This window comes from Cloeon dipterum, chromosome 3, assembly GCF_949628265.1.
Source record: "Cloeon dipterum chromosome 3, ieCloDipt1.1, whole genome shotgun sequence".
Taxonomy (NCBI): Eukaryota; Metazoa; Arthropoda; class Insecta; order Ephemeroptera; family Baetidae; genus Cloeon; species Cloeon dipterum.
Window position 1 is genome coordinate 31,472,240 of NC_088788.1, and position 27,429 is coordinate 31,499,668.

Consider the following 27,429-nt stretch of genomic DNA (forward strand, 5'->3'; position numbering starts at 1 on the left):
GCCGGACGAGTTTTCGCATGGCCCGCCGATAAATAATTGGGAATTACGCGACGGCGGCACCACCGCTTGATGAATCCTCTCGAATTTGCATTTTACTGGGGTGCGTCCGTCCGCTCTTCTCGATTTTCACGTGCACAGCGCAAACTCTGCATGTTGCCCGTTTCGCCAGTCGTGATTTACGGTTTCTGTTTTATACCCTTAAAATTACTGGAAACTATAACTCATACTTAGATTGAAAATTGTGCTGCTAACATGCTCTACATGTATTTGACACAATAAACGGGGAACAGAAACAACTGTATTTTCTTCGTACTGAGCATTTCCATTGCTTTGAAAATACTGGGCTATTCATGGTCAAACCTATACCAAAATGAAATATAGAATAACTATTGTAAACCATTTTCCTTTCCGTGGGCAAAAACACATTTGCGACCCTCCCCTAAAAGTATTTGGATCTAACCGCCATTCCCGTGGTGCTGGAGGCCGACAAACTCAACTAGTTGGAATGGTCAAGTGACCCCTTTCTGCTCCCAACTGCCTGCCATTATGATAATTTGCCACTGGCTCACATGCTGCTGCTCATTGTCGGTCGAATTTCCATTAAATGCACACCTGCTGACCGCCCAATCGAATGAATGTGTATGCGCCTACACGTATACCAGAGGCCAAATACATGTGCTCGTGACAAAGGGTGATCTAACGCTGAAGATTGATTTTCAATCTATAACCTTTTAAGACGTTTCAGTTTTGAGTATTTTTTGTGTACTTAAAAAATATCCTTTTTAATAAGGAATCCATTTCTATTTATGAATTTAAATAATTCAGAATCAGTCAAAATGACTTGAGTGAATTATCAGAAATTTGAAGGAATCTACCAGCCTTGGAATGGTATTTTATTCTTTGCTTTCCAACACCAACTCTTTCGACCTAGAAATTATTACTTCCAATGAAGGTATTCATGCATCTCCCTTCACTTCGTTAGAACAAACAAATCACGGTTACCTCGCAAATTCTGCGGCCGTCAACAACAACAATTCCACTATAAAGACACACAAGCTTAGGGGTTGCTGCAATCAGTTTGCGCAGACAAGGATCGTCCTTGGCCGCTGGGACTTATCCGTGCGTCCTCGGACACAGCTCATTACCGTGACCCATGTGCATAATCAGCGCAACAATGGCGTCCGGTCTAATGGCATGCACCTCAGCTGCAGCAGCGGGGACGAGGCGCGCACGTAATTAAATTACGGCCGCATTGACATCATCAGCATTCAAATGTTGCTGCTGCTGGGGACGGATGCTTTTGTGCGCGCGGCCTGTGGGTGGACGCGAGCGGGTGGACGGTCGATATTGCGTGCCGACCCTCGGATCACGCCAGCTCTCTCACACACACTCGCATGCAAAAAGAAAGGGTCGCTCTCGTGTGTCGGCCGAGATAAGGAAATTACGATAAATAATTGATAAATAGCGCCCGGCGGCGGCCACTGCCGCCGCCGCTGCCACCGCGTGCAACCGGCGAGTGCATGTGTTCTTACTCCTTCGTTCCCTCTGCGAGCAGCTGGCCGACGGCTAATCTAGCATCGGTTTTAATTCGTTTGCTTGCTGCTTGACTTTTCAAGGGTGTCTGACCTGCGGTTCGCGTTCGCACCCTCCGAGTTTGCTTAAATTATAACAAAATCCGCAGAACAATTGGTATGATTTTACTGCAGTCTCGTTTCCTGTGACTATGGCTGTTTGTTTACTTCGTTTAAACCAAATTTATTGCAGTTTCTCATTAAAAATTCACAGTGCAAAATAAAACTTCAATTATGAAGTTGCGTACTAGTAATTTCCTAGCACCGTCAATTATGTCAACTCTGGATTAATTATACAATATTTTTACATTTTTTACCCACGATTTTCAAACAAATTTGCTCTCGGTGAGCGTCGCGGAAAATTTGCACATTAAAATGGTCGAAATTACTCTTTTCAAAAGTTGCTTTGGATCTTGATCCCATGATAGAGGTGTCTTTCATCTGCATCACGTGACATTCCATTAAAACAAGATCGACTTATTGTTCCGTTACAATAATTTAAACCGCCTACAATTTTTGGCTCACAAAAAATAGGGCAGGACCACGCTCCTGAACCTAAACATAATAAATAAATTTAATGAATTTATTTTGTTTTGGTTGGTTGTGTCCTTTTACCGGCTCAAAAATAAACTGTTAACAGAAGCAACTAGTTCTTATTTGACAAAAAAAACAGGTCTACACCACGGGAAAACAATTTGCCTCCTGCTTGAGCGCAGGGTAGAAAATTGAAGAGTGATTTGAGCTGACGGTAAAAACACGCGTAAAATCGGCAGCAACTCGATTATGATTATCCAAGAAAAGCGAGAAGGAGGTAATTAGCGTGGATAGAGAGAGAGGAAGGGGGTCGCATCGCAACGCAGGTGATGACCGAAAATTGTGCGCCCGCTGCTCCGCCGCGCGCGCAGTCTTAATTTAACGCCGCGCTGCAATACTGCTGCTGCTCGCTCTGCGGAGCGCCCCCAGGGAAAGGGTTGCACACATAAAATGCTGGCTGCTCTAATTGCTTTAGTTCTCATTAATGCCGCCCCGCCGCTCGGAGAGACAATTGGCGCTAGACGCACGACGAGGATGCCCTTTGCCAGCCTTAAAGCACCGCCACTTTTTCATCACACGCCGGGCGAAATGAAAATTATGAAATATAAAGGGATAAAAAATAATTACCAGCATGATTAAAAAAGGCGGCCGCCGACTGTAGAGGGGAGGAAAAAATTCCTCCGCTCAGCGGCGAGAGTCCTCTCGCGCTTTGTATACTTCTACGTATAATTTAATTAATTGAAGCCGTAAAACTATACACTTGACCTATTAAAGCGCCACGCCGCTTGTTGGAGCAAATTAAAACAATAAAATTTTTAATTGACTAAATTAAACCGAGCACATCAAGTAATTGCTTGCGCGCCGCGCTCCAATTTGGCCGCACTCAAACAGAACGGGCCTCTCCGCACTCCAAAACAAACTGTGCAAAATCATCCGCGGCCATGCACGCTCTGCGCTCGATTTCGCACTCGCACGCTACCGAAATCAATGAGAATTGAAACATTTTCAACGGCCCTTTGGATAGGAACAGAAAAGGAATGCCCACAACCAACAAAGCTATTTCCATATTTGAAAATGATACGTACTAAAATTATATTTTTACAAGTTCGTAAGTTTGTTCCGAAGTTTCATGTCGTAGGCAACTAGAATCAAACAAACCCCTGGTAATCAAAGACGGAGGACGATTGCGACTCACGCAGAATTAGCCCCCTCGCAGGCTGGCTGGCTGGCTGGTTAGAGTCGGCCTTTGAAATCGGACACCAGGCAGAGAGCGTCTCGAATAATACATTTGACATTCGAAATTGGATGTAAAGCCATCCCGTGTCGCACTGCACATACATACAGATGCAAAAACAAGAGCTAGCGTGTGCGCTCTCGCATTTCTCCAGAGACTGGCATACCTGAAGGGCACGCTAGGCTCACAAGAGATGTTTCACAAAGTTAGCTCATTCTCATTATTCGGGGTCCAGTTGCTGCGCGCACGCACATTCACCCACCGACCCATGTACGCATACACTAGTTCGTTATTTGATCCTGCTGCTTGATTTCGATGTTATTGTTGACCCGATGAGCGGCGCGGCCCCGGGCATTATCGTATCTCGAGGAGCAGATCAAAGGAGCAAAAGTCCATCTGAGCCGGGCAGGAAAGTGATACACCCACTGATGGCCCGCCAGCAGGCCTCTTGATTATTCACGACTCTGCTATTTTTCGGCTCCTTGACAGGAGGACAACCCTCTTGTGTGTTTCGCCCCGGCGGTGACTGCTTTGAGCCGCCACCGACATAACTTCACGTCGTTTTTTCGCTAAGACACCCTTTGTGGGTAATTTGTTAGTCAAGCTCTGCGGAAAGTAGTTAATTCAAACCACTAGATACAATTTCACGCTCTCGTGCATCGTGCAGGGCTTTTTCGGTATTTTTAAGTACATTTTCTTAAGAAGATTATTTGCCATATTTAAAAGAAAACTGTAAATGTGGTAGCTATATAAATTCTGTCCCGTATTCCAAAATAAAGATTTTAAATAAATCATCCAAGATATTTTCTACGAAGAAGATAAAAGTAGGAGAGGATAATGTTGTTGCAACGGAGGAAAAAGGACAAAAATAAGCATAATTATTTGACAGATTGAGTTGGTTGTGCTGCTAAATTAGTAATTCCTACCAAATTTTTTAATGTACAGTAGAGCCGACTTGCTCCTAGTTTTGTCAAATTTGAAAAATTATGTAGAGCAGCTAGATACATTTCTATAACATGAAAATTTTCTAATAAAAATCATTACAGCGTCATTTTTAAGTTTAACTTCCCCTCAAGCCCTCCGCCTATTTTTTACTTTAAGCATTTGTATATAATTGAAATTGTTCTTAGATGCCAATGAAGGCAGGAGCACGCGAGGTTGTTATAATATTTTAGTAGATATTACATTACATATATTATAGCTTCCTCGGTGCGTAGCGAGCTGTTTATTTTTTAGTATTCTACATAAATGTCCTGCGACAGGAGGAAGCTGTATTTAATTTCTACTAATAAATAGTTAAAAATAATTTACAAGATGAATTGGAAAAGAAAATTGCTACAAGACTTGAATCAAAACTATCAAACGCCTCATTTTTCCATCAAGCGAAACAAAGTTTGAAGAGAAAGTTCAGGAAATTAAAGATTAAGATTATTATTACTGTATATTGCTCATTTTAAATATGTACATGCATAAATTATTAAAATTAATGAACAACGGCAAGAAATGACAAGCAGGATCTGCATGAACGCCCGAAACAAAAAATTGATTCGCCGTCGTCACGTGCCGTAAAAAGTCTTCAAGCCGCTTTATGTCAGATGTTTGAAAGAAAAAAAACATTCACATTTATGTTTGATTTTGTTTCTAAATCCTTGAATTTGTATGGCAGCCGGCTTTTTAACTCTAGATCTGTTTCTTCGTCAATTTCAAGTTTAGTTCATATCGTAGAACCAAAATTTGGTATATTCAATATTTTTCTGAATGGTATTGGAACTATGAATAGGTATGAATAGGTTCCAATGCAATAGCTGCTATTTGAATTGAATCGTAGCTCAAAGTGTCGTGATCACCTGATTCAGAATCAATTATTAAGCTTTCATCAAGTTTTAATTTTTCATTTTTCATTCTGCATAACCTCCAAATAATGTGCTAATTAGCAGCCTTATAGTTAATGCATATTAAAAAATAGGTATGCCATGAATATAATAATTAGCACCACGGCATAACAGACGGCGTCTCTGTATGGCCACTCGCAATTGGCAAAAAAAACCTATCAAAGGAAGCGTCGGCCTTTTAATTAATTATCTGCGTTTTTTCCTGGCGCCGTAATTAGCAATTCGTTTTCAATCGCAAGAGTTCAGAGACGCCATGGCCGGAGGAGGCTACGCAGGCGTGTGTTGATAAAAAGGCGCTTTTCAAATTAATTAGCTATTCCCAAAAGAGGTTGCGCTCGTAGAAACAGAGCAGTAGAGTGTTTGCTTATCAAGAAGCTCTCGAGCCCACCCGCTCGCCTGACCTTTCGGCACACACACACACACACTCACGCAGGCTACTCGCAAACATGCGCGCACCTTTTTATATTATCTCGCCATCAAAGGACCTCGGCTCGAGGCCTTCTTTGCCTCGCTCTCGTGCAAATTAAAGGCCTCCAACCCCGCCGCGTGCCCCACCGCCGCCTGGCCTTATTAGTGCGTAATAATAGCCGTATTAATTGGTGATTTCTCCAACTAATTCTTGCTGCTGATGAATAGAGTTCTCTGTGCCTACGCCTCTCAGTGAATAGCCATCATTAGTCCCAGATTTGTACTTGCTCCGTATTAATACAACCCACCTCCAATCTCTGCGGAGGTCATCATCGTACAGTTCTTGGATGCATTTCTAAAAAAGTTCGCTCAAACGAATAGCTTTGACCAAAGCTCAAATTAAACATTAAATTTAAAATCCCCAATTTAAAGATTTCTACATGCTTTGATGGTTTTTGTTCTTACTTTTAATTAAATTTGTATTGATCACTAATGATTATGGTTATACACGAATGTAAGAAGGCTAAAAACTTGACTAGGATAAAATCAGAGTGTTAAATACCTGTTAAACAAATCTGAAAAAAAATTCGGATGTTTAAAAGAGAAAAAATTGTTTATGTCAAAAGATCAAATAATGCCGCGGTGAACCATAGGAAAAATGTTGCCCTAGGCATTGTGTTAGAGCGAGATACATAATTCAGTGTCCTGTATGTTTCGATCTGTTGCTTCCAATGGTTCATCCAACGGTTAATGAATACTTTTTATGTGCGTTTTCTTAGTAGGAATGCATGAAAATACGAATTTTAAATTAATAAAATTAAATAGTATAATTATAGGCTTGCTCCTGTTTCTTTAAGCAAAACGTCTGGTATCTTGTCTCACGCTTTGTTTGCTTCTGATTACAGATGGAAGGATCTGAGGACGCCGCATTGGACTGGGCGACGTCGTGGTGATTATACTGCCACCCGTCACTCATGAATTAAACGAGCTCACATTAGGACGCAAAACTGTTTCCTCACCCAAGATCACGCTCTTGCAACAGTGAAAGTGACACTCGGACCAAGTGATTTTGTAGCTCAATCAAATTCAGCCCGCCATTTGTGCAACAATCAAACTCGACATCCCCGTTCTTACACCTAGTTTAGTATTAACAACGCGAGAAAAGACTCTAGAGACATTATCAACCCTCGAAATGCTGCGTGAATTTGTTGACGTTTCAGCGAGAATGCCTGCTTGATATTACTCTCATCATAGGAAACACGGACCCTAGAGTGCGACAGAGGTTCTGAAAGGAAGAAATTTTTCTTAATTGAAAATCTGTGATGATGTGTACATAGGTGTATTGAATTCAAGACAAAAACGAACATTTTTGCAACAACATCAGGAGACCTACAAACACGTTTCTTTTATTGATTCATATTTTTATCATTCGAAAATAAATAATAAATTACTGGCGGGAACAACATGAAAAGCGAGTAGATTATTTGCTTCCTTCTGTACTTATTTTTCGCTCTGGAATGAAACAAATTAAATTGATATTTTGCCACCGATCATTTTCAAGTTGCGCCACAGTTGGAGTGAATGCAGAATTTCTTGAGGTAATTTTTCGACAAAAAATCAACATATTTTTCAAACACCCGACGGCATTTTTTGCCCCCCCCCCCCTCCGAATCGATGTTGGATTGTTGTTGCTGTTGATGAACCGGTTCTTTCAGATTCATTTCCCGCGAAATTTTTGAAGGACTTTTAGACGGACTTCCTGTTTTTGGTCTGATTGTTTACACCTAAATGTTCAAATTGTTACGCTGGATCTTCTGCATAAAAATGAGCGAAAAAATGAATGAATTATAAATTGCGTGTAATATAAATAATTCTTCTTGATGGATTTGGTACAACCTGATGTCTGTGATCCTCGACTATACCTTGGCGATTGATGGTTTGTTTTAGCAATAATTTACACGGACACACGTTTCATGAAAATGCAACTTGATCACACCCATTTCTGAGAGCAATACACGATTTTAGCTTGCCAAGAACGCAAAGAGAGTCGCCGCCACATTGAAGTTGACTTTTAGTTTACCCTGTCAATTTTAAAGTTTTTTAAGGGCTATTATCCGAAGCAAAGTTCCAATCAGGCAGATCTGATTTTTTTTTTGAAATGCGATAATGTATTTGTTGTTTTATTGTTTTAATGGAAAACTTGAACGATAAAAAATTACCTTGCCTAATGTTTCTTGCCCATTGTTGATGAGGTTTTAAGGGTGTTGTTATGGTTGTTTTGGATGAAGAAATGGCGTACAAATCCCCAAGAACTGTACATTTTAATAAACTGCCTTTTTTTCCTTGAGTAATTTTCATTCACTGTCAGCGCTCACATACCAACACAATGAAAAAGTGTTTGTTGGATTTTTCCGTTGCGATGAATATCAACCAACAATTATTATTACAACTGTTACACAATTCATGAGCGAACGCCGCTTCTTTCTCTCTGCTCTGCTCCTACTCATTTTTTTAAACGACGCAGAAAATTGTAATGTAACATAAAAAGATTCATTATAATAATTATTGTATTAAATTATGGCGCAGAACTGCGAGAGAAAATGAAATTTTGAGAATCACATTTGCTCAACCATGTTACAATTTGTGTGAATAATGTTGAAAGCGGAATACGTGAAACAAAAATGATGGCGAACCAATAAAATGAATCATAATGAAAGTCTTCTGTCTTTAGATTTCTTCCTTAGACAGATTAGAGCGCTACAATAACAGGATTTGATGTTGACTTCAATTAACTAAAAGTAATTTGCAAATGCCACTCCGCCAGGAAAAATATTTCAAAAATTTTCTAGTTCCTTTCTATTTAAAAAAAAGAGATTGGTAATGTGGAAAGGAGAAGAAAATAAATAAAAGAAGGTCAGGTAATATGCCACAGTTAACGAAGCTAATGGAGGGCAAAAAAAATGATAGAATAAATCATACTGGAGGTGGTTTTCTTTCTTACAAATTGGAGAATTTATGGGGTTAAGTTACCCTTTTGATCCGCAATAAATCTAAATGAAGCTAAAAACGATCGGATATTAATTTTGTATATTTGAATGTTTAGGGGAGAAATGATTTCAAGCGCAGTCTTTAAGATACTAACTTTGTTAAATTCTTGGCTGAACATGCTCTAAAAGAGAGATGAGGAAAAATGCCTAATATTTTTTTCTAAAAATAAACCCGGGGTAGGAAAGGTCTGACATCGTGTATCTAAGTGATCGAGCAAAGGAGGGACATATAAGTTGTCGGGGAAACCGCACCGCTGCCAGCAACTAGATTTTCATCGTATGTTGAGAAGGAAAAATTACTGGCAAGCCACGCCTCTGTTAGATTAAATGACAAGTGTAAACATCGGCGAGATGGCGCGTAGAGAGAGCGACAGCAGGCAAAATGGGCACATTTTACGACGCACTTGCCTTGTTATTGCCCATACAAGGAATAAAATTTATTTATAACCGCGCCACAACTACGCGCTGTAAAACATCTCAATGAAAAATTTGATGACATCGCACGCCGAATTGATATTCAAATTCAAATAAAAGCGGCTCTCGCGTCCACGTACGTACGCACACGACGCCGGGGCACCTGATCAGACCAGGGGCAGGATTAAATAAATAATTGGCGGGGCGGCCGGGGGAAAATTGAAACGAATATTATGTGGGCCGGCGTGAATTTTGCAGCCGTAAAAGTAGATTTTAAATAAGTAACAAGAGAGTGTGCGAGAGTCAGCGGGCCACAATTTGATCTTGCACGCCGCGTCCATAAAAAGCAGCCGAGTTTGAATAATTTATTCGGCCATCACACCAGTGTTTTTATATATATGAATAGCAGGCAGCAGCGTCTCGTGCACGCCAGTAGTGGCTGTCAAACGGAGCGACATTCGCTCTCTTTGCTGCTTCTGCATGGTAACGTGCGGTGCAACAGTTATGAGAAGAGACGCGCGCGCGCGCCGCCGCCGCTCACTTCTCATCTTTGCCGTTTTATTGTTGCATGCAGTATTCATTCAGACTCTTGTGCCGCTCTCGTTCACCGCAATGACACACGCGCCAGCCAACTTATTCATTTCCCTAAGATGTGTTTCATTGTTTCCATAGTGGTCAGCTGTACCATCCATCGGAGTGGTCAGACCTTTAATTATTTACCACTTTGCCATGTTCACATACGCACTGACTTAAACAAGTTTGCTACATTATTGACTGGAAAATGAATAGCAAGACGTCGTCTTTGTTGATTGCAGAGTGTTTTTTATTAACTCGACCAGTTTCAGCGTAACCATATTAGTGCCCCTTATATCATGAGATATAATAATAGCAGTCAATGAAAAAATAAAAACATGTCACGAAGTATTGCCGCGAAATAAAGCAGCGCCCTATAAATTATTTAAAAGCGCTTGTTTACTTCAAATAATACTTTTCTGATAATTTTATATTTTGGAGCCGGCTGTTGTGAATTTGTATTTTTTGGCATATTTTTATTTATGTTTTGATTGTACAATATTTCATCTTACGAAATATGACGCACTAGTTGCGTCAAAATTGGCCCATTTAACTAAAAAAAAATCTGGATTCAATGAGGACAAGTCTTTTTATTCATGTTCCTATCTAGGACACAGTTGTTTGGGAGGGAAATTTTCCAGAAATTCAATGCTTGACACCTGTTCAGAGCGTTCAATTAAAACGAGTAATCATGTCCATAGCCGAAATAGTGATTTTGGTTTGTAGTGTAAAGTTGGTTTGCTCTGAGGCAAATATTAATTTGTATAAAGTTCTATTAAATTTATTCCTACGAGCCTGATAATACCATCGTTTTTTAGCTGAAACTCGATTTTTTTTACTTTGCGCTCATGAGGTTTGAAATTTTGGCAAAAGGCTCAAAAAGCATTCAGGCCTCAATGCTGATTATCCATGAATTGTTTGCTATGTATTATTAAGATTTCTTTGTTACAACAGAGGAACGCTTTACCCATCGTAAAAATACACTATGGGCGATAGAAAGAAATAATTAGTACCGTTGCTCTCAACAAATATTGTAAACAAATTAATATTTGTCTCAGAGAGCAAAGGTTAAGTCCTAATTTAAATGAAAAGTATAATTAAATATGTGTGAAGCTAAAAATTCTGAAAATCATAGTGCGGTTGGAATTTTTGGAATCGGCCGCCGGATTATCTGTTCAGGACACACCTCTTCTGTTGCCCTGATCGTTGTTCCTTTTGCTGATTATTTTTGAAGAATGGAAAATAAAGGAAATTTAACAAGGAGCCTAACCATCCCTTGAAAAGTTGACGCATCCTTATCTCTACTACCCTAGGCACTGATGACGTAACAATGTACTGGCCGCACTCTTTGTCCAGCACTTGATAGCTAACTCGACGGACGATGCCAAAAATTTCAATGACATTCTGACTTTTAGAATTTTAAGCATATAGCGAAAAATAATTTATTTTTTCAACATACATGTTTATTGGTGCTGCTGATGATATTCATCGAGGTCTTCAGGATCGTAATAGCTGCTGCTGCGAAGATGCACAATGGTCTTTGTCTTCAAGACTACGAAAATTTCTTCCTAGGCTAGCCCATTTCATTTAAAAAAGGATTGAAAATCTTCTTAACAAAGATACTTCAACCCAGTTCAAGATAGCTTTTATCTATGCATCAAAATATTTTTAATTAAAGGGCAAAATGTAATTAATTTTTAATTTCGGCCGGCCATCCTTGCCTCCTTCCTTTGCAATGGACTATTATTGCAACGCCGTTCTGGCAAAACACAATTTAGAGTATGCAACCTGCGCCACACAAACGCCGAGCAAATAGCATAATTCGTAGCAGTCCACCAAGCAAAATTGAATTTCGAAAAGAGATTAGATTAAAACTCTTGTCCCGGTTGAATATTTTACGAGCATCGCCAATTTCCGATGCAAATCGAGTAGCACGTATTTCCCATTCAAGTAGGCAAATCACGGCCGGGTGAGAGAGAAGAAGAAAACAAGCCTGAAAAGAAAAAGTGATAAAATCTGGGCGTTCGCGCGAGCGATCAGCAGCAAGCGAGCGAGCGTCGCGCCGGCGTTTCTCAACTTTCAAAGGTGAATCCCTTTGATGGCGGATTATTTCCGTCGGCGGCGCGCAAACCGAATTCATTCCGCTCGAATCCACAAACAGCAAAAAATGACGACGATAATAATTCCGTCCCTCTCTCCGCGCGCTCGGAAACAACAAAAACAAATATAAACATGCCGAGTTGGAAGAGGGAAAAAAGAAGCGCGTGCACTCGCTAATAATGTAATTTTGGTTGTGCCTCCTCCTTTCGCGTGTAACGTCGTTAACTCCGCACTGCCACTTTAATATAATATACAAAATTATACGTACCGACACGCGGAAGCGACAGGCTGGAACACAGGGATGTGAAAAATAGTCAATTCTCTACTCTTATTGCAAAATATGAAGAAGAAACATAAAAATAAACCTAATAAAGATTTCAAAAATTTATTTAATATGAATTACGGACTATGTAATTTATTTTCGACAAAATGCCTATCACCTAAAAAGTTTAATAATTATGATTTCCATAAACTAAACCGGTGGAACTGGTTTCCACATAGGTTTTGGCTATGAAATATATTTCAAGTGTCCAATTTACTATTCTCAGAGTCCTCAATTTTGAGTCTAACCAGGGGACTCATATTTAAACGAATAAATTGCAGCGAGAGGTGAGTCATTTCTTACTTTTAATTGCTTTTATTTAAAACAAGATGATATCACCGCTTTAACAAGGAAAACTTTGTATTCCAGATTATAAAATTGTGTTTTAACCATTTTCGATGTTATTAACCCGTCTTTTAAAACTGAATTAAATCGACTGTTTTACACAGCCCCAGAAAAGTAGTCTTATTGCATCAGCTTTTTTATTCTTGTTCCTTTCTCTGGCTCTGCAGCTTTGTCTCCGTTCATTTGCATGTCGCCCTGCTTTTCAATTAGTCGTAATATGATTTTCCGCAGCACCGCCTTTTCTCTTTCGCAATAATTCGGACTGACCAACACCCCCGTGCGCTTCTTTTGCGACACCAAACACACACACACACACACACACACACACACACACACACAGCTTCTCTTTCTGTATCTCTCTCTTGCTCAACTCGCTCGCGTACTTTTTCGCCTTCCTTTTCCTTTTTACGAGTTTAAAGCGGCCGTCAAAAAAGTTGGTGCCCTGCTTCATCGCCGAATAAAAACAAACAAGAACTACATTCGAGGATTAATGTCGACCAAAGTTCCCGTCTATTTCTTGTTTTAGTGGCCAAGTATAAAAAATTATTTCCTCGTATCATTTTTTATTTACACCCGGAAATTTCTCTCCCTTGGTTTCTTCGCGCTGACTTAAATTGGTGATTTCCTCGCCTTGAAACTTTAATATCATCAGATTAAAACTGAGAAACGTCTGTCACCTCTGAAATTTGCTGCTCTAATTAAATGAATTATTTATCGTGCTCTCTTGCGGGAGAGCAAAACAAATTGTTTTAGCTTTTTGTTAAATTTTTATCCAATACAAACACCAAACAAATTAATTTGAGAAAATTTTGAAAACCTAGCAAATGTTCTTATATTTTGGTTAATCTCTACGCTTTTAAGTAGCTCAAGATTATTTCAATCGATCTCAGAATATCGGGTAAATCGTTTTTTTCATGTTCTTGCAATTTGAGTCAAAGCGGAGGTTAGCACAGAAAGTTTCCTTGCTTTGCAGATTACAAAGCACTTCCCTTTAATTAAAAAATCTTATTTTTCTTTTCATTTCATGGAAGTTCTATGTCAAGAGATCTCATCGAGAGGAATTGTAGCAAGCAATGAAAACTATCGAACTTGTTCAAGCACTAAATTTTCAAGAGAAAACGATCAAATGCTATTTTTAGAGCTTGATTTTAATAGGATGTTCTATGAATTTAGACCTACAGTGACCTACACCCCTGCATATGCGTCCAGGGCATTAACGTTATTTTTGCCGTCTATTTTGTTTTTTACCGAAGAACGATGCGTCTGGACAGAGCAGAAAAGCTCCAAATCAGCAGCAAAAGCAACTCGAAAATAACGAGGCTCACTCGAAAGGCCGCTCTTTTTTAACCGTGTCTCTCTTCATATACAAAAATTCAATAGGTAACTTGTTATCTGGCCTGTTGCTACTGCACACACATACATAGAAAGACACACGCGCGCGTGGCAGAAGGGACGATGGTCATTGTAGGGCCACTTCCATGCACAATAACAGCGTCGTTATGGAGAGAGAGCGCGCGCGCACTCACTAATGGGCTATCGTCGTGGAAACAGACAGCGATATAAATGTAATATTTATCTGCGCCGACATTTTCATGCTCTTTCTCCCGTTTTTTGTCGGCTCCCTCACCCGTCGCTGCAGCTCTTGTTTGCGTCTCCATACCTGCTGAACCCGCTATTTTTATACACCGACATTTTATCGTTTGTGAATTTTGCACGTGCACCCATCAAGCCGATTAGGCCAGGAATCTTTCATGTGCGTCGTTCCTAACAAATATGTATTAATATTAGAGTGTAGAAAGAGTTGCAAACTGTTACTGAAAGACAGCCTACGTCAAAAAATAGATCCATTAGAACGAACGTGAGGTATTTTTGCGATTTATTACTGTGGGGCTAATATTATAGAGTAGTGTTCCAAGCGAATTTGATAGTTGGGATTTTTTTGCCATAAAAAGGTTTAATTTTACTTAAATTACTTTATTGGTTGTGGAAATATCATAGTAATCCAAAATAGATTTCGATTCTAAACATGTTTTATTAAAAAGGTCGCTGGTCAAAGGTCAAGGTGACTTTTCGTGACCTTATTCATAAAAATCCATTTTTCAGGATGATAACCCCCTTCGATTTTTTTAAGATTCAGGACCAAAATGTAGCCAATGAAATTCTACATAAGTACCGTGAGTTTCATTGCTGCAATTTGAATTAAATTTGATGTTTGAAAAACGGCTCAAAGCTGCTAACAATAAGTCGTGCCTTCAACTTTAATTGGAAATGTGTCAAATGTTTAAGTATTCAAATCATTTGAATCAAATTTTCTTAAGAACATTTTTAGAATAATTTTTAGGTGTCATTTCCATGTTTTACGACTCTAGTGAGTTCAAATTTGCTTTTAGGATTTCAAAATCAATTGACCCGCATAAATTAAAACCATGAAATATCTAGTTATAATAATTATTATTTTTCACTTTTCTATCCCCAAAGGACCATTCTTACTCGAATTCGGTGTCTATAGGAATAGACACCAAATTCAATATATGGTTAGATTGCTAACAATACACTTTCCTCTTTTCTTAATTTATTTCCATGAACTTTAAAGGTTTCGCACTCGGTTCAAAACTGAATAAAGTAATTTATATGTAAAATATTTGGCTCCCGTTGAAGCGGCATAATGCCATTCTAAACTTATCCCCTCTTGCGGTAATTTATGGAGTTAGTCAAAAATGCTAAACGAATTCAGTATTACAACACTGATTTTGAATATCTATGAGAAAAACAACAGCTTAGAATAAAACTTGATTAAAAAACCAAATTTAATTGAACTGGCACACCTGATGTACATTAATTCAGTTAGCTTTTTACAACATTGAAATCCATTGTGTTGTTTTTCCATTTAGCAAAAGTCGGCGGATCAGTCTAATTTTGTATGGGATTGGAGTAAAACAATAGGTGCGAGTGTCGCCAGGAGCGTTATAAATGTAAGGCTCATGAGTGGTGGAGGAAGCTGCGGCGGAGCCCTCCTCGCCGCACATTAATTTCCCCCTCAAGGTGCATATTGATGAATGGAAGTGAGGCCGCGTCGACGAGTAGCAAAAGTACCATTACGAAAATCAGCATCACAATGCTTTTTGCAGAATGACGGTGATTACGAAAATTGCGTGCTTTCGCGCACACACAAAACACACGGCAACAAAACACGCCGAGAGTACTTACTTAGTTGATGCTGGGCGGGTGGCAGTGGCGGTGGCGAGCTTTCTAAAAAATTAACATTTTCGCATTACGTCACCCCCCACGTCCCTCCATCCTGGCCCCAGCCTGCCCAAGAAAAATGCCTCCATTTTAATTTTAGCACATTTATACAGATTAAAAATTGTTGTGGCAACTCTCTCTCTCTCTCTCTCTCTCGCGTCCCCCCGCAAATCTTCCCTCTTGCTCGCCATTGTCTTTTTGAGAATGCTAAGTTACATCGGAAGTTGTACAAGTGCTTCTCTGTATGCGTGCAATAATACACATTGTTGTGTGCGTGCTTACTGTTATTTTACGCATAGAGGCCCTCTTTTACGCTGGCCTACAAGATAATTATTTATTTTCATTGACTAGTCATTATCGATCGATTCACTTTAGGCATGACATGAATTACCAAGAAGATTATTGAGACTAAAAATATGCTTACAGTCTATTTCAAACAATTTTAAAAATGTCTTGATTTGAAACGTTTATGCTTTACGGGAGTTTTACTTTTGTATCAAATTCTCAAAATTTAATATTTTGCCACAATGATTATGATGTAAAAATTGTAATAGTCAACATTTTACTGGAAATTAAAAAAGAAAAAAAACACACGGAATTGATATGATCATAAAAAGACACGCATATTTTTAGCATGCGACGTGCTTCTTGCTTATCTTATATCAACAAACTTATCTTATGATAACTAAATATGTTTTCTACTATCTAGGTTACTTGTTATTCGCAGAAACATCCATTAAGAACTGCGATATTAATGAAGTACAGTTTTTTAATATTCTTAGAATTTCAATTATCCAAAGCATCCCAAGAAAACGCAACCAATAAGGCCTGGGGAAAGACGGCCCTGCGGCAAACAGTGCAGAAATGATGGCTTGTTCGCTCGAGCACAAAGCCGTGAGGTGTTTTGCAGATTCCGCGTTGGCGGTGGTTATAATTACAACAGAAAAATCGTGTATCGTACATAAGAAAATTAAAAGCCATTGCTTATATTAAAAACAGTGAAACCCTCTTATTCGCAAAAACGCAAACTCGCATAAAATAAAGCGACAATGTTTTCGCGTGTTTTATTGATCTCGTTTTGGTATAGACAAAGCCCTAGCACGAATGAGAAAGAGAGAAATAGTAGCGTCGGTGGTGGAAGTGGTGGTGCAAGCAGCACCAACTTTGCATAAAATGATTGAGGCTTGGGCAGTGGTCCAGACCGGATTAGCAGTCGTGCTGTGACGAATACATGACAAAAAACAATACTGCCGCATTATCCTATTTACTCAGTCGGCAGCCAGCTAGCGTCCTTGTGGTGTGTGGACCCGAAATGTAATAAGTGCTGCAGCCGCCGCCTCCGTTCGTTATTCCGCTGCCGCCGACGCCGCCGCCGAGTGGAGTGGATTTTCATATCTGGCTCTTTATTCTGTCACTTTCCGCCAACACTGCAAAGCTCCCTCTGACAATTGTCTGTGCATTGCATTTGATTGCCTTCTCGTCGGCAGCCTGCGATGAAATATTTAAACAAATATTCATTTCTACAATGCTAGAAAGAGCTTGAGGTGGCTTCATTCTGACCTTAAACATTGAAACTTGTAAATAAATTGTTTTGCTATTTTAATCTGTTTTGGTTGTTTTACCCTAGAGATGTTAACTCTTTGAAGTCAAGTATCCAAACAGCTAGTTCGAGTGCAATTATTGCTGCTCGCCAAATATTTAACTCTTGATATTAATTATCTTTCCTAGTCAAGAACCTCCCATATTTCAAAACAGTTTACCCAAAGTTATTTCTTCATCGAGAAAGGATATCTCTAAAATTTAAATTATATTCCTCGGTTCTTTGTTTGAGTTGCAAATGTGCGTTTTAATACAAAATAAATCGATTATATAGGGATATACATATTTTGGTCTGCGAGATCAAATATTTGGTCCCTAATTATCTTGAAAATCACAAATGGCTTTCTTTAGCTTGCTCTCTTAAGGATTGTTCTCCGGTGGGGCAGGCAAATCAAAAACGCGCTGCTTTGAAGAGGCCTTAAAATGCAGAGAAAGATTATCCTTCTAATGGGTCTTACGCTTAATAAATCTTCAACGCCGTAGCCCCGCAATTAAAATAAGGAAAAGCCTTTGGCAATGACGATGGCAACTGTGCAGAGATTTGGGGACGGAAGCAAAAGGGGTTGGCTTCTTTAATTTGCATTCCTCTGGCTCGTTGGAAACGAGCTAATTTATTTCATCGCAAAGCTTCAAATGACCTGTAAGCTGCATAAATACGCATTTTAGTTAGGGGACCTAACTATGGCTCGAATTTTTTTATCTTCTCTTGTTTGTTTAAATTTTATCACAGTTCGAAATAATTGCAAAATTTAAAATATGATTTGCTTGGGAAAAAATTGATTTTGTTTTGTTATCTTTATTGTTTATATTAGCTGCTATAAATATCACCGTCCTTTGATTTCATGATCTTGGAGGGATTAAAAAATTCGGCGTGTTCGAATCTCAAAATGCATAAAATAAAAGTTTAAAAAGTTGGTTCTTTGATAAGTGTGTAGATATTTTTGATTAGGAGTAATCAATGAAATTTCATCAGTTTGCTCGATCAATTTCCTTCCTCATAGCCTTTGGCCTGAGCGTAGGGATTTCGGAAAAAGAAGCGGGAGTCGGCATCGGCACAGGATTCACGCGGCTGAAGCAACCGCCTGCCCTCCCAACGTCGTCCCTTGTACAACGTACACAGCGTTAATTAAATTTCGCGATACACACACAGGAAAAATATTCCAAACAAGAGAGGTAATTATTCAAAAGTTTGAGTGGCTGGCTGTTTGTGTAAACGCCGAGCTAATTAGCAGGCAGCAAGCAGCGGTGAAAGTACGGCAGTGAGCGAACGAGAGCGGGCGCAGAGAGGATATAAAAAGCAGAGAGAGCGCTTACAAGTAGTTTATAAATATTGATTTTGCGGTGGCCTTTGTCTAATTAAAAGTGAGCTGCCTGTAAACAGCTTGCCTCGGCCCTGCCTCCTTCTCCGCCGCGTTCAGTGCGCGGCGGCCCTCCCACTGCACGTACACACGCTCACACATTAAATGTATGTATGGTTATACGTACGTATACCCGTTTACACACTCGCATTCCTGCTCCTCTTTGCAAACACAATGCCTCGTTATTGCCCCTGATTGTGCTGCAATTAGTGCCGCACACTTTCTCCCTGCAAAACGCCGCGTCGACGCTCTCGCGCTCTTGGTGCGATTCACCGCTCAAACCTGAAAGCCCTGACGTTATACGCGAGAGTAAGTAATCAGTTTGACTAAAATTGAATTTGCAAAATTTAATAACCCTGTTTGGTTAAATTTTGTCTCATGCTGTCTAGATTTGCAAGTAATAGCTTATACATTGATAGATTATCTCCCATTTTTTATAGCTTTCTGAGAAGCACCAAAATTATATTTAATACAATCTGATTTAAATTGAATGTTATCTTTGATTTCCTCTTCTTGAAGTTTAACCAAATATTTTATAATCAGCAATCATCTCCGTATTCCAGCCTATTCAGCATGCGTGTTTCGATTGAGTCTGAGAACTATACTCGTTACTTCTTTAATATTTATGAATGAACAAAAAATTAAGGTATGATTTATACTTTTGAACGTTTAATTTGCACTGAAAAAGGCTGGCAGTGACCGTACCTTCGTGACTCGTGATTCCAGAGACTTTTTATCCTTCGTTGGAATGCACTTACGTTCTCACTCACGTTTTATTATTTCTCAGACGATACTATATTTTATATATGAATTGAATGTCTGGGCACTATTCCGCTCATAAAAACACTTACGAATGCAAAATTTTTATGGCAATCTAACGCCATCAAAGCATTCTCTGTGTCAGAAAATGGCACTGTTGCTGTTCCGTTTTTGTTTCCATGGCTATTCAATTGTGTATTATATATTTTTGAATGTTTAAAGCAAAAACTCGAAATTTGTAAATTTATTGAATTTTTTTTTAATAAAATCATTTAAAAAATATCATATAAATCCATGTGGCGAATTATTTAACCGATAAGTGTTGCAGGAGTGTCCGAAACCTAGCTGGTCGAGATGAATACTATCCGATATTTTACTAATAAATGAGGACAAGTTTGCTTCATTTATCCTCACATTGTGAAAAATGCTAAGAGATTTTTAGAATTTTTATAGAGATGCTAATGAAGGTAGAAGCACACGACAATGTCATAGTTTTACAGTTGAAACTAAATGCAGCTCCTTGGTGTATAGCGAGCTTTTTTCCGTATTGTTTTTACAGCAATTTCAACTTTTGCGCTAACTACGCTTAATTGCAACCCTCAGACGGAAAAGGAAGCAAGAAAAGGAATCAAAACTGTATAAGGTTAAGCAAGAAAATTATAAAGAAATACGGAAAAATAAACAGCTTGAAACAGAATGATTTTAGGAAATTGAAAACATTAAAAATAACTCCCAACCCAGTTAAAAAAGGAAACCAGAATGGAATCACAGCAGTTGGATTATTATTATTGGTACCACGAGTGACATGATTATATTATAAATCTGTTGATAACATACAAAAGATTCATTCACATTGCGATTTTCATCAGCCAGCATCTACTCTACGCCAAATAAGTTATTTTGAGCAGAATAAATGCGAATGCCCTTTTAAGACAGATTTACGTCAGAACCTAATTCCTTGAATTTAGCTGTAGGCATCCCTCATTGGTCAGTGAGCCACACTTTTTCTATGTCGATACTTTTTAGAGTTAACAATAACACGCCAGCTCCAACAGCCAATCAACCCCTGAAGCACCAATAAAACCTGCACAAAGTTTCGCACCCCTAAATAATCGGGGGCATAAAAAGAGCATCCTCGTGCGATGTGCATCGAGCAGCGTTTTCGCAAAAGCAGCCCCCTACCCCTATTTTCGCACACTCTCGCTCACACACTCCCTCCGCGCGGCCTCCCTTCCAGCCGAGAGGGTGGCGCCTCCTCGTGTTTCGAACCTGTCCCGCGGAGCTCCTTTAATTAACAGAAAGTGGTTCATTAGTGCTTATTCATTAAAGCAGAGAGTAATTAGGGAACTCTAATGAATGCTGTAATAATCTAACAGCGAGAGAGCGAGCGAGCGCCGAGTGCTGCGCGCCTCATCTCTCCTCTCGGTCTGCTTTTTGCACCGTTCGTTCCCTGCTGTATCCAGCCAGCCCGCCCGCCGCCCACCTTGTTCTCCAATTATACCCATTTCGTCTGGCCCAGCGAACGGACTGGATTTTATTCAGCGCTCCGTTGCCGCGGCCCAATTCGGTTAATATATTAACCAGATCCCGTCGGCACGGCGTCTGCACTGAAATCGTTCTTGCTACTCGCTTTCTTTTAGAGTTCCGATATATAATGATGAGATGCGGGAATTTCCTTAAGGGTGTAAATTTGGAGAGCATGCTCTCTTGATCGATAAGTGAGAATCATTTTAGAACTCAGTGAAGCAAACAAACGTTTCATGATAAAAGATTGAAAAAAAATGTTAGCAAACATTTTAAAAGATGATAAGGATAAAATTGTTATTTGACTGAAACAAAAAATATAAAAAATGCTGATAAATAAAATAAACTGAATACCAAATGTAAAAAAATGGGGAGTTGAAAACTAAAGTAAAAATTTAGCAAGCAAAAAAGAAGATTTATATAATGATTTTATTGCCGATCAGAGGGGTAACTTTACCTCAAATATCCCCACATCCAAAAATTAAAATAAAAAATAACATTTGGAAACAGAGTTCAGAATTCAGAGAAAAACATTTAGCTAATAACTTTTTGTTTGAATGCACTAGCCTTACAACACTAAAATAATTTAGTAAGCAATTGTTTAGTTAATACCTTTTCCCCAGTCACCATAATCTATTAAGGAGAGATAACCAAGATAATATAAAAGCTTTTTACCTACCATCGTGATAGAAATGTATTGAAGGAAAAGTTAAAAATGAGTTTGCACGACTTTAAATGAAGAACCGAATTAATAAATTTCCTTTTCGCAGTGGTCTCTCTCTCTCTCTCTCTCTCTCTCTCTCGAATGAGCATACTCGAAACGTATTTGGAATTCCGACGGTGGAACCGCAGATTCATCACCAAATTAACCGAAATGCAAAGCGTGCACGTCATTAAGCTGATTGGCCGCCAAGAGGGCGAAGTTTCCGAGAATAATTTTGTGGAGTGCTCGTTGGAATACACACACGTAATTCTCATAATGCACTGGCGCACGTTTTCTTTCTTTCCGCTCTCGGATTTCACTCTGCAAGATTGTTTCGATGCCACGAGCCGTGCGTCAATTAATCGAACCAATTCGACCAAATCTGAGAGTAAAAAAATCTCGTGAACTGCTTTTTTATTTGTTCTGATAGAATTATTTTTTTAAATTTATTTTTCGAAACGGGTCATGAAAATCCTCAAAGTAAAATAATAAAAATACGGTTGTTTGAGGAACAACAGGGTTTTGTTTCAAATTGCGAGTTAAATTTCCTGTTGTTAATATCATGGAGGCAAAAATCGAGCGAACCGAACTTTGATTACTACACAAGTTGTGCGACTTCGCACAGAAACTGCGAGTTAAGGTCCTTTGCTGCGTCTCAGAAACAAAAGCAAAATCAAGCCCCGCAGGGCCACATGACCGTTTAAAAAGCTAATTATTTCGCGTAATTCTCGCTGGCGAGGAAGTTAAAGGGCTTTCTTCTTTTCGAGCACAGCAGGCGCATAAAGCAAAGCGAGAGGCTTTGATATTATTATTACTGCTGCTGCTGCTGCTGGCGGAGGCGGGTGGGCGAGCGGGGCGAAGGGGGTGAGTTAATTAATTGATAAAAGGGAGCCCTCTGTGACACAAATGAAGTCTGGTGGGATTTTCATGAGACTAATTAATAAACTAAATAATTAATTGTTGTTTCTTTGCCGCGAGAGGGAGCAGTCGGCGCTCAAGCCCAGAGAACTTCTAATTATGATTGTACGTATACGTACGTGCATATATGGCCGTGTGTGTGTTTGGTACGTGTATCTCTCTGTGCACATGCAGTGGCACACATAATGATATGTACATACGACGGGCGGGCGGGCGGGCGGGCGGGAGAAGCAGGCGTGCATTCGGCTCGGGCGCGCGCTAATTCATTAGAATATTATGTTGACTCAGCTATACAATACGCCCCGGCCGTATCAAGCAGACTGAGTGTGTGTGCTTGCGCGCGGCCCTGAGTGTTTCAATTAATTTGCTAATTAAATTGCCATCAGCCGCAGAGAAGCACTAACCCACCACCGGCAGCGGCAATAGCGGCCGCGGCAGATCAGCTTGGCGCCATTTTTCGCGATTGATTCGCCAACACACAGCCCAAATTAATTTCCACGTTATTAATGCATATTGAACGACCACTCCGCTCCGATCCAAACCTAACTACCGACCAGCGTTTTATTTTATCGCATTTTCACCAGGCTCTTAGTAAAAAAGTGAAAGCTGCCATCCACTTTTTCCTTAATGCTGTCTTCACAGTTTTAGGCTCGAAATTGAATCTTCTAATGCCAAAGAAGATTTTTTTTCAAATAAAATTAAACTTTTTAGTTTTAAACAAATGAAAGGTCGTAAAGGGAATTGTATTTTTTTATTAGTTTGGATAGGCATTATTGAAAGAGCTCAAAACTACAACGTGATCATGAACAGGAAAATTAACAAATCGAATGAGAAATAAATTTTAGGGTTGAGATTTTAAAACGGTCTGCTTAATTTTCAGAGTGGTTTGAACTCACTGTTGGACACTAAATGAACAAGAATAACGAAATTTTAAGGAAATTGGTGCAGTTTTAAATTAATTTTAACTCGACCAAACATTGTCTGGACTATATGAGTATTATATGGACGTATTAACAGCACGTACAAAACTCCTGGTAAAATTTGTGAGCTTCCCCAATTATAAAAAATGATCTTTTGAGGTAGAGTTTTAAAACATTGTGGCGCCTTCTCGCCACTACTGTCCTACTACTTTGCATTTAACCAGTATCGCCAGGTGGCAGTACAAAGGTGTGCGACAATCAGTGCACCCTTACTGCACCTTCACCCCACTGCACCTTAAGCCTCGCACGACAGCAGTCGCAACACAATATTCTCTCTCCGGCTAGGATGAGTTTTCGTGCGAGGATGTTCTAGAAACTTTGATCTCGAATTAATAAGACCCGCACTTAATACGGGTCTTGATCTTGATTACTGATACCTCAACCACGAGACATGAATAAAGACGAATAATTTGCACTACCAAAAGACGCATTTCTGTCACGGCTCCACGTACCCACAACATTATAGAGCTGCTTTAAAAACGTTTTGAAAATATGTTCAGGCCAGCAAAAATTTAAAGAAACAAAAAAGCAGGAAAATTTTAATCCTTTTAATATTAAGTTTCAAACTTTTTTGCTTTCATGTCTAAAATAGTCGCCTGTTCAATGGAAAACTGTCGTAAATCCCAACTATACAAATAATCTTGTTTCATATAGTACTAAATTTCTAATTTGTAGAAAATTTATGTTTCTTTCAAAGGTGGCTTAACTATCAAAACAGAAAACTTCCAACTCCACTTGGTCGTGAATTTTCATCGTTCGTCCGTTTTGCAATAAATATTTTTCGAATTTCTTTTGAGGAATAAAATGATGCATCAACAAGCTTTGACTGTTATTTTTGCATTTAATACAGACCAATTTGTATCATTAATGGTTCATATATTATTTAATTTACTATTATCCGTTTGGGTAAATCTGAACCTTTCCGGTTTTGATAGTTTATTTCCACATTTAGATTACAAATATCTGAAATGTAGTTGTTAAGGCTAAAACTAAAGGAGTCAAACAAGTAATCTTGATCATTTTCAATCCTTTAAGCATCTGGAGTGCATTAAAACCATAGATTGAGAAGCTCTGGTCGTTGCATTCAAATTCCCGTCAATCCCAATCTTTAAGAAAAACAGATTGCAACAAAGAGCCGAGCAATAAACTAACATAAACGCCTTCTTCTTCTTCTTCTTCAAGGAAGAGCCTCTCGTCTTGTGCTCTCATTCCGGTCTGATTGCAGCGACATTATGTTGGTCGTCTCGGACGAAATTTAATCTCTTGATACCCCCAATTAGCAGCGCGAGGGAAAATAATTAAATTAATTGCGCGGCGGCGGCAGGCACTGAAATATCAGCGTTTAATTGACGCTGCTATTTTAATTGAAGATTAAGACGGTTTAAGTGTCAGGGTGCGGCGTGCACACGTATGGCGCGAGCGGGCGCGAGTATCCCTTGTGTTTGTTTGTTTGGCGCGCGGGTGGGTTGGCGGGCGGGTGGGTGAGCTGGCGGGCGGGCGGCGGACGAGAGCACAACTTTTCAAATGGCGCCCGCCACTGCTCTCGCGAGTAGCTTTACATTACGGTGTTTCGAGCCTTTGATCCGAGGCTATTCCGACTGTAATCCGCCTTCAGCCCCCAATTACTGCTAAGTGCTTTTCCACCCCCTCGCCTCCCGCCCACCCCGCCCGCCCAGTCGCCTCATCTCTCGGTACACTTCAGTCAATTTGCTCTCGCTGTCTCTCCCTCTCGCGAGTGCGCGCACGATTTTTATAACTATTGCTGCGCTTTTATATTTTTAAGCGACATTATATCTCTGATGCTATTGTAACCGAGTTCATACATACGCGTACGTGCAGCTACACTTCTCGTCGCATTATTATTTTTATTATTATATCCAGCAGCGACTCTCTTGCGCGCGCGCTAGTTGCCGTGCGAGAGCCATCAATTGCGTTTTTATTTTGCTCTCTCTTTTATTGTGCGCTCTCTCTCTCTCTCTATCTCTCTCACTGCGAGTGTACATATGTGTATGATATAGTATTAGCCGAATGAGTGACGAGCGTGCGACGCGTGTGTGTCTCTTTTCACCCGCTCCCTTTGCGCCGCAGCCTCCTGCTCCACCGACAGGTGCACTCACCCTAATTGGGATGCAACTTTAATCGGCTCGTCTGGTACACCTTTTTAACACTTTCCAGGCGCACGCTACCTCTCCAGTTCGAACCGTAACCGTTACCAACAATAGTTGTAACAGTTGCATGTGCAATAACACTTATTTACTCATACATTAGCTTTTAAAAAGAAATAAATCTACAAGTTTAGCACTCTTTTGGACACACAAATTTTCCAAGTAAAAATGGAGCGCTTGTGGTGTTATTAATTAGACTTATTTTGTTATGCTACTTGTAATAAATAGATTTTTCTGTCGATTCAATAGAACATGAAAATATATTGAATAAAACCCCTTCATCGCCACATATTATGACATCTAAATGTGACGGACAGTATTTAAAAATGAAAATATTCATAATTACAATGATGCGTAGCCACAACTAAATTTAATGATGTGGAAGAGTCATTATCTAGCTGAACGCCTTTCCGGGAAGTAAAAAAGCATTTCAATGTAAGTTTGAGCATTTCAATATGCCATATGTATATTATTAACTTTTTAACATCAATATTTCCAACAACTCACCTGATAAAAAAATAAAAATTAATATCAACAGATTAAAAAAATACTATCTGCATAGTTAAAAAACTGGATTGGCTCTAATTTTATGCAAAACGTAACAAGCTCTAGTTATTTTTTGACGTTCAAGCGCTGTGCACACATCATATTCCATTCCCAGTGCTGGCTCGCTCGCTTGGGACGGTCGCAATTTGCGCGTGCATATGATTAGCAGAAAATGACCTTCGGGAGGGTGCCCAGCCCAGTGGGGGGTGCGTGCCCTATCACTTATGGAGCCAATTTGCGGCCTGCGCGGCGCGCACACACACTCTTGCACACCAGCACACACGTAAAGGAAGCTCCGGAGACAGCAGTTATTCCAGAGATAACTACACACACACACACACCCCGAGGAGACACGCGGGGACGACGAGCGGAGGCATTCAGCCCAACCCCTAATGAGCACCGCGCGTTATCGACAGCCCGCACTAATTAATTGTCACCCCCTTTTCGACTCTCGTCTGCTGGCGGAGAACTTTAAAAGCGGCACTACTCTCTTGAAATTGAAAACTCCTAATTGGGACGTTAATTAAAGTCGAGCACAAGCAGAGAGGAAACTTTGCTTGCACTTCAATTTCTTCGCTTCGTTTTGGCGCAAACTGGAGAAAAGCTTTTTCACTGACAACTAGCAATCCTGTTAATCGTTTCATTTTCTGTTCGACTGCCTATTGCAACATCATTTATTTCCAAACATTTGTAAAAAAATGGCTTAAATGATCTGCAGTCCAGCAAGATTTGCTTGCATTAAATTTAATCATGGGGTTTCAGCTGAACTTGTTTTCTCTCCTTCGAAGGCATATTATATGTTTTTAAATAGCTCTGCCATTCCAAATTTAAATACGAGCCTCTTTGGTGGTGGCGGTGTTTCAAAAATCAACATTTTAAAACCCTGTGCTCTTAATACAGATTCGTTAGTTTAAATGGAAACAGGTTAGATTTAAATTATCTGTTTCACCATTTATTGTTTCAAAATAAACCAATAATGATTTATTTTTACATTCGCAGATAATGAATAATATTAAACAACGCCCACCTCACGTAATATTAGTATTCCCTTCAATAAATATATCGCTAAAATAAATTTTTAATGAAAAGAAATCACATTATTTTATTGCTTGTAACTTACTATTTGTAACTCTACATAAGAGTCGTAAAATTATTTTGAACACGTAACAAAACATAGATTTTGAAGCACACTAC

General features: G+C 39.5%; 1 protein-coding gene across 1 annotated transcript in view; it reads left to right on the forward strand.

Moving 5' to 3' along the window:
• The window catches only part of LOC135941384 (LIM/homeobox protein Lhx9-like), a 110,320-nt gene extending 101,965 nt beyond the window's left edge, over positions 1 to 8,355 (forward strand). Inside the window, exon 7 of the mRNA XM_065486881.1 lies at positions 6,545 to 8,355. The gene's annotated coding sequence lies outside the window, so the exon portion shown is untranslated. The remainder of the gene's footprint in view (positions 1 to 6,544) is intronic.
• Positions 8,356 to 27,429: the final 19,074 nt, after the last annotated feature.